The sequence below is a fragment of the Oryctolagus cuniculus genome, chromosome 14 (genome assembly GCF_051225735.1).
Source record: "Oryctolagus cuniculus isolate XC-2025 breed Fujian yellow rabbit chromosome 14, ASM5122573v1, whole genome shotgun sequence".
Taxonomy (NCBI): Eukaryota; Metazoa; Chordata; class Mammalia; order Lagomorpha; family Leporidae; genus Oryctolagus; species Oryctolagus cuniculus.
The window spans coordinates 81,671,526-81,685,530 of NC_142880.1; the positions used below are offsets into that span (position 1 = coordinate 81,671,526).

At 38.6% G+C, this 14,005-nt stretch overlaps 1 protein-coding gene across 21 annotated transcripts in view; it reads left to right on the forward strand.

The window, feature by feature from the left end:
* The window catches only part of NDUFAF2 (NADH:ubiquinone oxidoreductase complex assembly factor 2), a 323,300-nt gene that overhangs the window by 77,268 nt on the left and 232,027 nt on the right, over positions 1-14,005 (forward strand). The gene's annotated exons all lie outside the window — the stretch shown is intronic.

The following is a 14,005-nucleotide window of genomic DNA, read 5'->3' on the forward strand; positions in this document are numbered from 1 at the left end:
AACAGTTCATTCGGAAGATTACATTTTTTTAAACTTTTATTTAATGAATATAAATTTCCAAAGTATGGCTTATGGATTACAATGGCTTCTCCCCCATAACGTCCCTCCCACCCGCAACCCTCCCCTTTCCCACTCCCTCTCCCCTTCCATTCACATCAAGATTCATTTTCGATTCTCTTTATATACAGAAGATCAGTTTAGCATACATTAAGTAAAGATTTCAACAGTTTGCTCCCACACAGAAGCATAAAGTGAAAAATAATAGATGATTTTTTAAATGATGATGAAATCAGATCAGACCTATTGTCATGTTTAATCCCAGTGAGAGTCAAGTTGGGAATTGATAATTTCTTTTTTTTTTTTTACAGAAGATCAGTTTAGTATGCATTAAGTAAAGATTTCAACAGTTTGCACCCCCATAGAAACACAAAGTGAAATATACTGTTTGAGTACTCATTATAGCATTAAATCTCAATGTACAGCACATTAAGGACAGAGATCCCACATGAGGAGTAAGTGCACAGTGACTTCTGTTGTTGACTTTACAAATTGACACTCCTGTTAATGGCATCAGTAATCTCCCTATGCTCCAGTCATGAGTTTCCAAGGCTATGGAAGCCTTTTGAGTTCTCCGACTCTTAGGAAGATTACATTTGAGGTTCGAGAGGAATTAAGAAAAAATAAAGCAGCTGTTAGGTGTAGATTATTGTTGAAGCCACCAAAAAGGTATAAAGACAAAGCCAGTTCTCTGAAAGCGTACCGTGGTTACAGCAGAAAAGATCATCTTTATCTTGTAGGATTCTACCACTTCTTTGAATCGTGCTATGATTGAACTCCTAAATTCTTTCAGGCAGCAAGCGAACTCTAGTCCTTTCAACTTTTCTGTAGATGTGGTTTCTGGATTTCATATTTTCCTAGTTGCCTCCCTCTAGTTCTCCATTCTGTCCACATGCTCCCTGAAAACGTAAGGTCCAAGGTGAAAAGGGAGCTTGGTGTAACTAGCTCTGGTAATGATTTTTTCACTTGTCGGCTTTTAGGATAACTAATAACTGAATCTACTGTTCTGCCCATGGGACAGGATATGTATTAAGTAGTTCCCTTCCCTGTGAAACAGCATAATAACCATGCTGTTTTATTCCGTAAGAGTTTCTCCTCTGTTCTATGAAGCTTTCTACAGTGAGACATTCCTATTATTGTGAAACTTGGTTAACTGTTGCTCTTAGTTAGCTCCTTCCTGTCTGAACCACAGGACAGTCCAGCAAACATCACCAGTTACCCAGCCTCATCCCCTCAGTGTCTGTCGTTAGTTTAACTCTGGCTGACTTCACAGTAACCCTTCTCTCTGTCTCCATGCTATGAACTAGGCCATAAAACCTACAGACCTCTGCCTCATGACGAACTTGCTGGAAAAACTCTTCTGTTAAATGAGGTTGGCTCACATGTGTGTATTGTTGCACTGCGAACAGATCTTGGACATAATTGTATCATGTATTGTCTTGGACATAATTGTATCATGTATGGTGCGTGCCTATTTGAACTTGTACAATGATGTGTAATTGGAGACCTTTCCTAGATATTAACCTCTTAGTATTCAAAAGACAAGCACCTTAACGTGCTAACTTCTCTTCGTGGGGTTTAATAGTTTATGTCTGTGTCTTCCTACAATTAAAATTTTAAATAAGGGATTTTCTAACTGTCTTTTAGTTCCAGGTCATTTCTGTGGGCGAAAATCTCATGTTACATAGTAGTGGAAGAAACTAAAACTGGAGCTCTTTGGTTTGAAGTGAAGGCTTTGATGGAGGAACGTGAGAGTTTTCCTGGAACCTTACCCTCTAGTCTCTTGGGCCCCTCCTAAGCAGCCCTTGAACTATTTGCATGGAATCCGTATGCTTGAATTCAGCTTCTCTCATTCTGTCAAGAAAAAGCACACTCATAGGATTGTTGTAGAGCTTTTGACTTCACAAGATAGTAATTTTGACCGCCAGTCTTTTGGATACTTTTATGTGAACTTATTTTCCTTATGCAAATACTTAGTTATGGAACCAGCATTGTGGCCTAGTGGGTAAAGCCATTGCCTATAATACCAGCACCCCATGTGGGCTCCAGTTCATGTCCTGGCTGCTCCCCATGTGATTCGGGTCTCTGCTGATGGCCTGGGAAAGCAATGGGAGGTGGCCCAAGAACTTAGGCCCGTGACATCCATTTGGGAGACACAGATGAAGCTCCTGGCTTCAGCCTGGTCCTGGCCATTGCAGCCCTCTGGGGAGTATACTGCAGCTGGAAGATCTCTCTCTCCTCTCTCTCTCTCCCTCTCTCTGTAACTTTTCAAATAAATAAATCTTTTTAAAAAATCTTGTTTAGGGAAACATGTTTTTGTTTGTTTGTTTTGGTATTTTTTTAAAGATTTATTTATTTATTTGAAAGTAAGAGTTGCACAGAGAGGAGAGGCAGAGAGAGAGGGGTCTTCCATCCAATGTTCACTCCCCAATTGGCTGCAACGGCCAGAGCTGTGCCGATCCGAAGCTAGGAGCCAGGAGCTTCTTCCAGGTCTCCCATGTGGGTGTAGGGGCCCAAGGACTTGAGCTGTCTTCTACTGCTTTCCCAGGCCATAGCAGAGAGTTGGATAGGAAGTGGAGCAGCCAGGACTAGAACCAGCGCCCATATGGGATGCCGGCACTTCAGGCCAGGGCGTTAACCCGCTGTGCCACAGCGCCAGCCCCTGTTTTGGTATTTTAACATTATTCTCTGTACCCCATTCTAATTCTATGTATTCTATAGAGATAATTGTCTCTGGGGCCTAAATATTGGTGATATATCCAATGCAGCTCTACTGGAAACCATTCAGGAAGAAGAAAATGCCTTCTCTGTGTTTTGGGGTTTTTTATTTGTTTTTGAGAGACATAGAGCTTCCATTTACTAGTTCACTCATCAGATGTCCACAATGGCTACAGCTGGGCCAGGCCAAAGCCAAAAGCCTAGAACTCAACCCTGGTCTCCCATATGGGGCCAGAAATCTAACTACTTGAGCTATCACCTGAGTGTGTATTGGCAGGAAGCTGGAATCAGTAGGGAGCAGAGCTAGAACTCAAACCCAGGCACTCCAATATAGGGTGCAGGCTGGCAGCCCGACCAGCAACTTTACCACTAGGCCAAATGCCCACTTCCCTGTGGGCTATATTTTTAGAGACACATGAGTAACCTAAATGAAAAATAGTTCTCCAAATCTGGTAATGCAAGTCTGGAGGAAGTTGTCCTCATATTTGTTCTTGGATGTTAGCATTTTGTTATATATTTTTTTTAACTTTTAACTTCTAATTACAAAAGTGACAAAAAAATGTAGAAATATGTGTTGTATACAGCAAAAATCTCCCAAAATGTTCACCCAGCTCCCCAAGATAGCCAGTTTTCAATTTGGGATTTAATCGTATTAGTCAGAATTGGAGGCTGTGCTGTGAAACGTGAAAGGTTTCTTGCTTGCTTGGCTACTCCAGGTTAGGGGGAAACAGGGTTAGTCTCACTCAAAGAACCAGGCTGATGGAGAGACTCCATCACGTTGTATGTAGGACATCAGATACTGACGTAGGGCAAAAGAGCTCTGGATGATCCTCTTACCAGCAGTTAAATGTTACGGAATTTCAGTGGGCCATATTGGTTTTTAGCTCACTATCCTTTGGCTATAGCCCTGTGTTCATGGACACAGGAAGTAGAAAGAAGTGCTTGATAGGGATAGCAGTAGACATCTCTACCCCAATATTATATTTTTCTCTGTTTTTACTGCTGTGAAAAAATTATCTGACCTTGTTCTTTAAAGTTTCTTGTCTATATAGGAAGGTCTTCCCCAACCCAAGATTATTGTTAATACATTCATGTTATTTCATGTCTGAAATATTAAACTTCAATAATTTAGCCAGTCCAAGGATATCATAGCTTGCTTGTCCTAGAGCCCACAGGTAGTTTTGTAGGTTCCTCTACACATTTTGCCCTCTTATAGCTATTATTTTTTAAATTATTTTAATTTACAAGTAAAAATTTTGTATTTATGGTGCATAATATTTTGAAATATGTATATATTATGGAATAGTTGAAGTAAGCTACTTAATATATCAATTACCTCATATAATTATTTTTTGTGTCATGAACAATTAAAATTTACTGTCAGCAATTTTCAATACACAATAAATTGATATTAACTGGAGTCACCATAATGGACAGGAAGTCACCATAATGGACAGGAAGTCACCATAATGGACAGGAAGTCTTGAACTTTTTCTGTCTCACTGAAACTTTGTACCCTTTGAACAATATCTCCCCAGACACTCACCCTGTAGCCTCTAGTAACTACCATTTTACTTGCTTTTCTATGATTTCCACTCTTTTTTGTTTGTTTGTTTGTTTGTTTACAATCCAACTGTAGATCCACAGATGATTTCTTACTTGTCTTTTATGTCCCTGGCTTATTTTAACATAATATACTCCAGTTTCATCCAAGTTGTTGGAAATGGTGGGATTTTTCTTCTCGTTTTTCAAAGCTTAAAAGTATTCCATTGTGTGTAGGTACCATGTTTTTTTTAACCCATTCATCTGTTGTTCTACAGTTAGATTGTTTCCTTGGCTTAGCTGTAGTGAATAGTGCTATACTGAACATGGGAATTCAGGTATCTCTTTGACATACTGATCGTATTTCCTTTGGATGTATACCCAGTAGTGGCATTGCTGAATTATATATCATCGTTTTTAACTTTTTCAAGAACCTCCTTACAGTTTTCTGCAAAGGCTATGCTAATTTACACTCCCACTCATAATGTACAAGGGTTCCCTTTTCTTCACATCCTTGTCAACACTTGTTATTTTTTGTCTCCATGATAATAGCAGTTGTTGTCTCTGGAGTGAGAAGATATCTCCTTGTACTTTTGATTTGTGCTTCCTTGATGATTAGTGATGTTGGACAATGTTTTCAAGTACCCATCGACCATCTGTAAGTTTTCTGTTGAGAAATGTTTGCTTAAGTCCTGTCTTAGTCCATTTTCTGTTGCTCTAACAAGATGTCTGAGACGAGGCTATTCATACAGAATGGCAGTTTATTTAGCTCACATAGTGGAATTTCCAAAGTCTAAAAGTGTGGCACTCCATCCAGGCCCCTTTGCTGCATCATAACGTGGTAGGGAGCATCACATGGTAGAACAGCAAATGTGCTAGCTTGGATTTGTCTTCCTCTTTTTATAAAGCCACTGATACCATGCTGAGGACCCCATCTTCTGACCTCATCTAATCCTAATCACCTCCCAGGGTCTCTGCTTCTAAATACTACTGACATGAATCTGCGAATAAAGTTCCTAACACATGAACTTTTCAGAAACATATTGAAACCGTAGCATTCTGCTCCTAACCCCCAAAATTAATATCCTTCTTGTATGTAAAATGCATTCATTCTATCCCAGTAGCCCTAGAGTCTTGTTGCAGTGCCAGCTGAAAAATCCAAAGTCTAGAGTTCCATTCGAATCAGGTATGGAAGAGACTCAGGAGCAAATTTTCTCTAACTTTGGGCCTGTGAAATTAAAATAAGTCACCAACTTCTGAAGTATGGTGGTGGAACCTGAGATATCCTCATTTGAAAAGGGAGACAGATATCCTCATTTGAAAAGGGAGACAGAAGCAAGAAGGAAGGAATAATAAGCCACAAGCCACATTCCACCTCCAAGCTCTGAAATAGTATTCCATGTCCTGATTCCGGTGCACACTCTTGTGGGATTTGGGCCCTGAAAGCCTCAGACAGCCCTATCCCTCCATCTTTGCCAAGTGCGGCCCATGCTTCAGCTCTCTTAGGTTAGAGTCTCATGACCGCAGGGGTCTCTGTAGACTCTACCCCTGCAGCAAATCACAGCCTGGGCTCTTAGGCCACTTGGGATATCTTTAAAATATAGGTGGAAGAAGCCATGCCTCACCTTGCATCCTGCAGGCCTGCAGAATTAACACTGCCTTGTACACTGCAAAAGTTTATGGTTTGTGCCCTCCCGAGTGGTGGCTTAGGCCACGCTTGGCGCCATTTGAGCCACACCTGAAGCACAGTGTGAAGAGTAGAGAATCAAAATAGCGAGTCCATAGTAGTGCGTCCTTGGAGAGTGGCTTGAGCCTGTCCCGAAACTTCTGCCTTTCTAAAACTCTGGGCCCGTGATGGGAAGGGCAGCTCAGATCTCTGGTATTTGAGAAGTACGTTTCTATCACATACAACTGGGGGGAATGCTTTCACACCATAGCCTGTTTTTAAATTGGGTTAGTTCTCTTGCTTTTGAATTGTGCTGAGTTCCATAAGTATTTTTAGTATTAACGCCTTATCAAATACATGGTTTGCAATATTTTCCCCCACTTCATAGGCTGTATCATCATTTCTTGATTGTTGTCTTTGCTGTGCAGATGCTTCTTAGTTTGATGTAATCCTACCTATCTGTTTTTGTTGTCTGTGTTTTTGATGTTGTATCCAAGAAACCCTTCCCAAGGCTGCAAAGCTTTCCCTCTTTTCCTTTAGCAGTTTTACTGCTTCAGAACTTATGTTTAAGTTTTTAATGCATTTTGAGTTGATTTTTGTATATGATGTGACCTGAGGGTCAAACTTTATTCTACTGTAAAGGTACATCCAGTTTCCCCAGCATTATTTACAGAAGAAACTATCTTTCCCCATGTATCCTTGTCAAAAATCAGTTGACCATAAATGCATGGATTTATTTCTAGAATCTCTATTCTGTTTCATTGGTTTTTGCATCTGTTTTTATACTAGTTTCATGCTGTTTTACTCTATTTTTGTAGTAAAATTTCAAATCAGATAGCCTGATGCCTCCTGCTTTGTTCTGTTTTCTAAAGATTGCTATGGCTTTTTGGGGTCTTTTGTCATCCTATACGAATTTTAGAATATTTTTTTCTATTTTGTAAAAAATGACATTGGCAATTTTACAGGGATTGCATCATTTCTGTAGATTGTGTTGCAGAGTATGGACATTTTAACAATATTCTTCCAATCCATGAATAGGAAATAACTTTCCATGTATAGTCGTGTGCCATGTGATGGCATTTCTATCAGCAACAGGCTACATGCACAGCAGTGGCTGTACCGTATAACCTAGGTCTGTAATAGGCTATACCATCCAGATTTGTAGAATTACACTCCATGATATTTACATGATACACTTACCCAACAATACGTTTCTCAGCACATAATGCTGACATAAAATAACGCTTGACTTCTATTTCTTTGGTCAGTGTTTCATAGACTTCAGTGTATAGATCTTTATAGATCTTTTGCCTTCTTTGTACCTTTCTGGCTTAATTTATTCCTAAGTATTATTATATTTTTTGTAGTTTTAAATGTAATTGTTTTCTTGATTTCTTTTTTGGATAGTGTGTTGTTGGTGTGTTTGTATATTGACTTTTATATGCTACAACTTTAGTGAATTCATTTATTAGTCCTAGAAGTTTTTGGTAAGTCTTAGGGTTTTCTAGGTAAAAGATCCTGTTGTCTGCAAAGACCAATTTAACTTCTTCCTTTCTGGTTTCACTATATATTTTTTTTCATTATTTATTTGCTGTGGCTATGTCTTTCAGTACCATGTTGAATAGAAGTGAGATTAGTCACTCGTCTTAATTGGTGACCTTGGAGGGAAAGCTTTCAACTTTCCACTGTTGAATTTAATGTTACCTGTGGGCTTGTCATATATAGTGTTGTGATTTGCATGTGTCCTCCAAATGTTCAGATATTGCAACCTTAAAATCTTGGGAGGTTGGGAGGTGGGGCCTTGTGGGAGGTATTTGGATCCAGGAAGCGGAACCCTCATGAATGGATTGGTGCCTTACTCTGGGACTGGGTTAATTCTTGAGGAATTGATTTAGTTATCATGAGGAATAGTTATTATAAAGTGAGTTGCCTTCATGATTTGCCTCTTCCCCATGTACTCATTTGCCCTTTCACTTTCTGCCGTGAGTTGAAGCAACACCAGATGTCAAGAAGATGCCAGACTCACATTCTTAGACTTCTGAGTCTCCAGAACTGAGAGCCAAAATAAATCACCTAGTGTCAGGTATTCTGTTACGGAAACAGACTGTGGACTCAGACAAAGGGTCTTTATTATCTTGAGATACATTCTTAGTATATCTAAAAGGTTGAGAGCTTTTATCATGAAAAGATGTCAAATTTAGCTGAATGCTTTATCTGCATTTGAGATGATCATATGGTTTGGCCTTCATTCTTTTAATGCAGTGTAACATATATATTCCTTTGTGTGTGTTGAACCATCCTTGCATTCCAAAGGTTAATCTTATTTGATCACAGTGAACAATCCTTTTATGATGTTAAACTTGGTTTACTTGTATTTTGCTAAAATATTTTTACATTTATGTTTATTGGGTATATTGGTCTATAATTACGCATTCTTATAGTGACCTTGTCTACCTTTGGAATTGGGGTTAAGCAGGCCTTGTAAAATGAATTTGAAAGTATTTCTTCCTCTTAACTTTTTGGAAGAGTTTTGGAAGGATTGGTATTAGTTCTTAAATGCTTGGTAGAATTCAGCATTAAAGCTCAGATGCTGGGGCTTTTTCTGCAATAGAAAATTTTTATTACTAATTAAATCTCAGTACTTCTGATTGGTCTGGTCAGAGTTTCTGTGTCTTCATCATTTAGTTATATGTGTCTCTTACAGTCATTATTTAACCATAGTCTTTAATGTCCATTTTGCTCTATATTTTCTTATCTATCATAACATCTCTTCCTAGAATCTTAGTAACATCACATGTGTGAAAGAGAACAAATGAACAATTTGGATGTGTGTTTTATAAAGCAAGGAGAATTTACCATAATTCAAGGTGACTGAGCCGTTTATCAGACCAGCGTGAAGTGAGCATCTTTCCAACATGTCTGGCTTCTAATACACCCATAGTCATCTAGGGCTTTGCGGATCATGGATGGCCTACATTAAATGATCTTCTCTGCTCTGTTTTCAACTCTTAATTGCATCCCAGAGAAGAGAAGGACTTCCTCATTCTTGGGAAGTTCCGTAGTACTGTCAAAAATGCTGAGCCCTGAATCCTTTCTGTTTCCCTCCCTTCTCCTCTCTACAATTTATTTCTCCTCTTACTTTTCTACTGTCTTTTCTGAAAAATTTCTTTGTTCCTGAAGTCGCTAATGCTCTTCAGGCAAAAGAATGTTGTTCTACAGGGTGCCGTGGCTAATGTGAACATGAAGAGCAGCAAGACTTCCTCTCTCTTGCCCACCCCTCTCCTTCAGCACGTGTACTGCTAGATCTGAAAGTAACTTTGCATAAAATATATAGTCAAAACCTGCCTTAGGATGGTTCCCTCTACAAACTGATAATAGAAAGCTAATATGTATAATGTGAAATACTACGTTCCAGATAGTTTTCTTAGCAGTTTACATAAAAGTAATAACTAATTTTGTCTTATGATCACATTCCATCTTATTGTTTTATAGATAGGGAAATTAGGGCACAGGAAAGTTAAGTAATAGTAAAGAATGTACGTTGGTAAATTTCATGCCTGGCTCCAGAGTCTGTGTTCTTAGCTAATTACCTATGCTGTTAAAAACAAACAAACAAACAAACAAAAAACCCAAAACCCAAGTATATTCAGCATTTGTTTGTTAGCTTAGCTGGTATCTGGTATTCCAAGGTAAACTTAGCTATTTTTGGAAACCTGCAAGGTGTTTGAGCTGAGGGTTGACCTCAGCAATTTCGAGTACAACCTGTGGTTGTTTGCACTTGGTGCGCGTAGTCCCTGGAACTCAGTAGTACAACCACCATTTTCTTCTCTTCTCTCTGATGTTTTATCTTGTTTAAACAACTGTGATGAGAATCTTGTCTTTGTCAAGTAAGATTATAACCTGCCATAATGCCCAGAAGTTAAAACAATCAACCCAACTATTTCTAGTGTAGTATTTTATTCTAGTAAGATTTCCTAATGAGAATCTAAGGTCAAGAATAGTGAAAGGAGAAAAATGAAGTGTTTTGGTGATGCCATGTATGCCCAGAGTTAGCTTTATGTGCAGATATACACTAATAGTATGGTGAAAGGAAAGCCACATTGAAATAGTCCTTATTTCATGGCATTCATATATGACAAAATAACAGAAAATTTATTTTCAAAGAAGTTTATTAAACAAGAAATAAAAAGCATCAAGAAAGAGTTCTTTTCACATTTTCCCTTCAAAATTGCCTTACTATTGATGAATGAATGAATTTATTTTCCATATCACAGATTCAAGTGTGTCTCTGAATAAGATCCAGTGACTACTTTTTTTTTTTTTTTTCAGTTCTGATATGTACTAAAACTGAGTTTAAAATTCATTCTTGGAGAGTTTTCTAAGTTTTCTAAGTATGTTTGAATGGCTTTTACTAAGGAGATATGTTTTCTTGTTTATCTGTTTTTTTTTTTTTAAGATTTATTTATTTATTTGAAAGAGTTACAGAGAGAGAGAGAGAGAGAGAGGGAGGGAGGTCTTCCTTCCGATGGTTCACTCCCCAATTGGCCACAATGGCCGGAGCTGCGCTGATCCGAAGCTAGGAGCCAGGAGCTTCCTCTGCGTCTCTCACGTAGGTGCAGGGGCCCAAGGACTTGGGCCATCTTCTACTGCTTTCCCAGGCCATAGCAGAGAGCTGGATGGGAAGTGGAGCAGCCGGGTCTTGAACAGACGCCCATATGGGGTGCCGACACTTCAGGCCAGGGCGTTAACCTGCTGCGCCATGCCGCTGGCCCCTGTTTATCTGTTTTAAATAAAAAAAATAAATAAATATTTATATCATACTTGCCAAATAACTCAGTAGCAAGTTATTTTTGTATCCTAAGGTTAGCTTACTCAGACTAGACTTTTTTTTTTTTTTAAAGAATTTACTTATGTGTGTATTAACTTGAAAGGCAGAGAAGAGAGGATTTTCATCTGCTTTAACTATCTAAATGCCTGTGGATCAGGCTGAAGCCAGGAGATAGGAATTCCATCTGGGTTTCCTACAAGGGTGCAGGGGCCAACTACTCAGGTCATCTATGGCCTTTCCAGGTGCATTAGGTGGATTGCAAGCAGAGCGATGTAGACTTCAATATTGGATGCTGGCGTCCAAAGGGGCAATTTAACCAACTGCCGTAACACAGACCCCAGCTTAAAATTTTTAACAAGGAGATTGAGTTTAAAATGTACCTGCTCTTTAATCAGAACAGGGTACCATCAACTATTTCAAAGGCTTATGTATGTTTTTTGTTTTTATATGAAGTGAAGAATGATACATTAAAATTATATAGCTAGCGGGCCGACACCGTGGCTTAGTAGGTAAAGCCATTACCTGCAGGCGCCGGCATCCCATATGGGCATCAGTTTGAGTCCCGGCTGCTGCACTTCTGATCTAGCTCACTGCTATGGCCTGGGAAACCAGTAAAAGATGGCCCAAGTTCTTGGGCCCCTGCACCCACATGGGAGACCCAGAAGAAGCTCCTGGCTCCAGATTTCGAATCAGTGCAGCTTTGGCTATTGCAGCCATCTGGGAATGAACCAGTGGATGGAAGACTCTCTCTCTCTCTCTCTGCCTCTCTAACTCTGTCTATTTAAATAAATAAATAAATCTTTTTTAAAAAATTATATAACTAAGGTTCTTTTTGGATAAGCAAGTTTGCAAAAGATAGGGATAATGGAACTATTTAATGATTTGCATTGAGAGATTAGTGTTAAGAGTTTAGTCAAATGCTGTCTACCAGGCATTTCCTTTATACCCTTTATAATTGGACTAATAACCTCATTTCCCAGTCTCAGCAAAATTGATATTGGTCCTAACACTCAAATAAGAGTTCCTCCATAACATTTTTGGGCTTCATGAAGATATTTTATGGGAGAATTGGAATTCCTCTCTGTGATTTAGCTGTTACTTATCCTATGGCAGAGGTACTCAGGCAGTATGAAATGTCAGCTTTGACCCTCTGTTAACATCAGTGTTCTGACCGCAGTGGATTAAGATGGGTAAAAGGAGAGGGCAGTGGTGATAGAGAAGCCTTCATAAGGGGTCCACTTCCCAGGCTTTGTGGTTGTGTCTCAAATTACCCTCGGCACAGACATTTCCACCATCTCTCTTTTAGAACCAAGGTAAATTTTTTTAAAAAATCAGTATGTAGTAATATCCAAAACTAAGTATTTTAAATTTATTTCAAAGTATTAGTATTCTTTATAGTGGAATTTTAACTTGGCAATTTTAAAGATCAAATATGTCCCTGTAGAGAATAGCCTCTAATTATATACTATTTGAGTCAATATATTCATGTAACCTTTTATTAAAAATGGTATAAATAGGTCACAAGAGAATATAGTAATTTTTATAAGCCCAGTCTTGCTTGGTATAAAGTTTCCTTTATTAAGAAAGATTTTCTATTTAAATATACTTCCAATTAAAAATTATATTTAGTCCATATAATTTGGGATCTCTTCAGCTACTAAAAAGCTATTTTAAGAATAAGACATAGATTTTATCCTTCCTCAAGGCTAAATGTGCTATTGACAAGAATATTCAGTATATTCAAACATAGGCATTTTTGTTGTATTAAGCAATTTAAATATTTTATTTGTATATTCATTGATGCCACAGATAGTAGGAAAACATATATACACATAGGCATTAAGTCTTTCAGACCATCATTAAAATCATATTTTTCCCTACCAACTAATTTTTCCTTACCAACTAACCTGAACCCAAGTTTACCTTAGGTGACATCTCAGTGTCCTCATCTATAAAATGGGAAAAATAATATCCAAGTGCCAAGTGAGAATTAAAAAGAATAACTTGGGGCAGGTGCCTTGGCACAGCAAGTTAAGTCACCGCCTACAGCACTGGCATCCCATATGGGTGCCAGTTTGAGTCCTGGCTGCTCCATTTCTGATCCAGCTCCCTGCTTATGTGCCTAGGAAAGCAGCAGAGGATTGCACCAGTACTTGGGTCCCTGTACCAGTGTAGGAAACCTAGATGGAGCTTCTGGCTCCTGGCCTTAGCCTGACCCAGCCTGGCTATTGCGGCCATTTAGGGAGTGAACCAGCATATGGAAGTTTCTCTCTATCCCCCTCTACCTCCCTCCCTCCCCTTTTGCATCTCCCTCTCTCTATATATAAATTTGCCTTTCAAATAAATGAATCTTAGAAAAAAGAGAGGATAATTTAAGAAAATACTGAGTATTATACCTCAAACCCTGTATAAAATTGATCCTAAACTTTAACCCATTTCATCTTGTAAACCCCTCTCTTGACTATTGTGGCGCTCTAGTATTCCAATCTTGTCTCAGTGTTGCCACCGAAGTGATTGTTTTGAAACAGATCTTTGAGCCATTCATTAACTTCCCAATGGCTCCCTTTTGTCTCAAGGAAAAAGGCTAAGTTCTTTGTCTTGACATAGCTGAACTTTCCATGGACTGATTCTGCCGACTCTTTCCCAATACTTTACACTTGGAACCCTCCTGAACTACTTTCAGTTCTCATGCTTTGCTGTATCACTTAGAAATAAGCCAGTCCCAAAGGGACAAATATCGTATGTTCTCCCTGATCTGTGACAAACTGACACTATGAGAAACAATGACTTGATCAGTCCTTGTCCTGACTGTCGAAGAACAGCTTACTATTTTATTCTTTTTAGTATTTCCTTTTTCCACTTAATACCATTGGTAGAACTCTTTAATTAACACGGAATTATTCTTAGGTGTTTAAATCCAACTATAAATTGATCCTGTTAAAAATAAGAGAGGAAGGAGAAATATAGTTCGGCACACACTCCCTCAGACTTACTCCTAAGGGTAAAGCTAAAAACTGGCATGGGACTCCAAATCTCATTAAGTTGGCAGGTACCAATGCAATCTTACTAGTTAAAGTGATCAGTTTAAGTTCATAACTGATCATAGAGATAGGATTAAGTGTCAAAGGAATCACATAAATAATACCAATGTCTGCTAATAATAATTGATAGAATTAAAAAGGAGAGAACGGTCC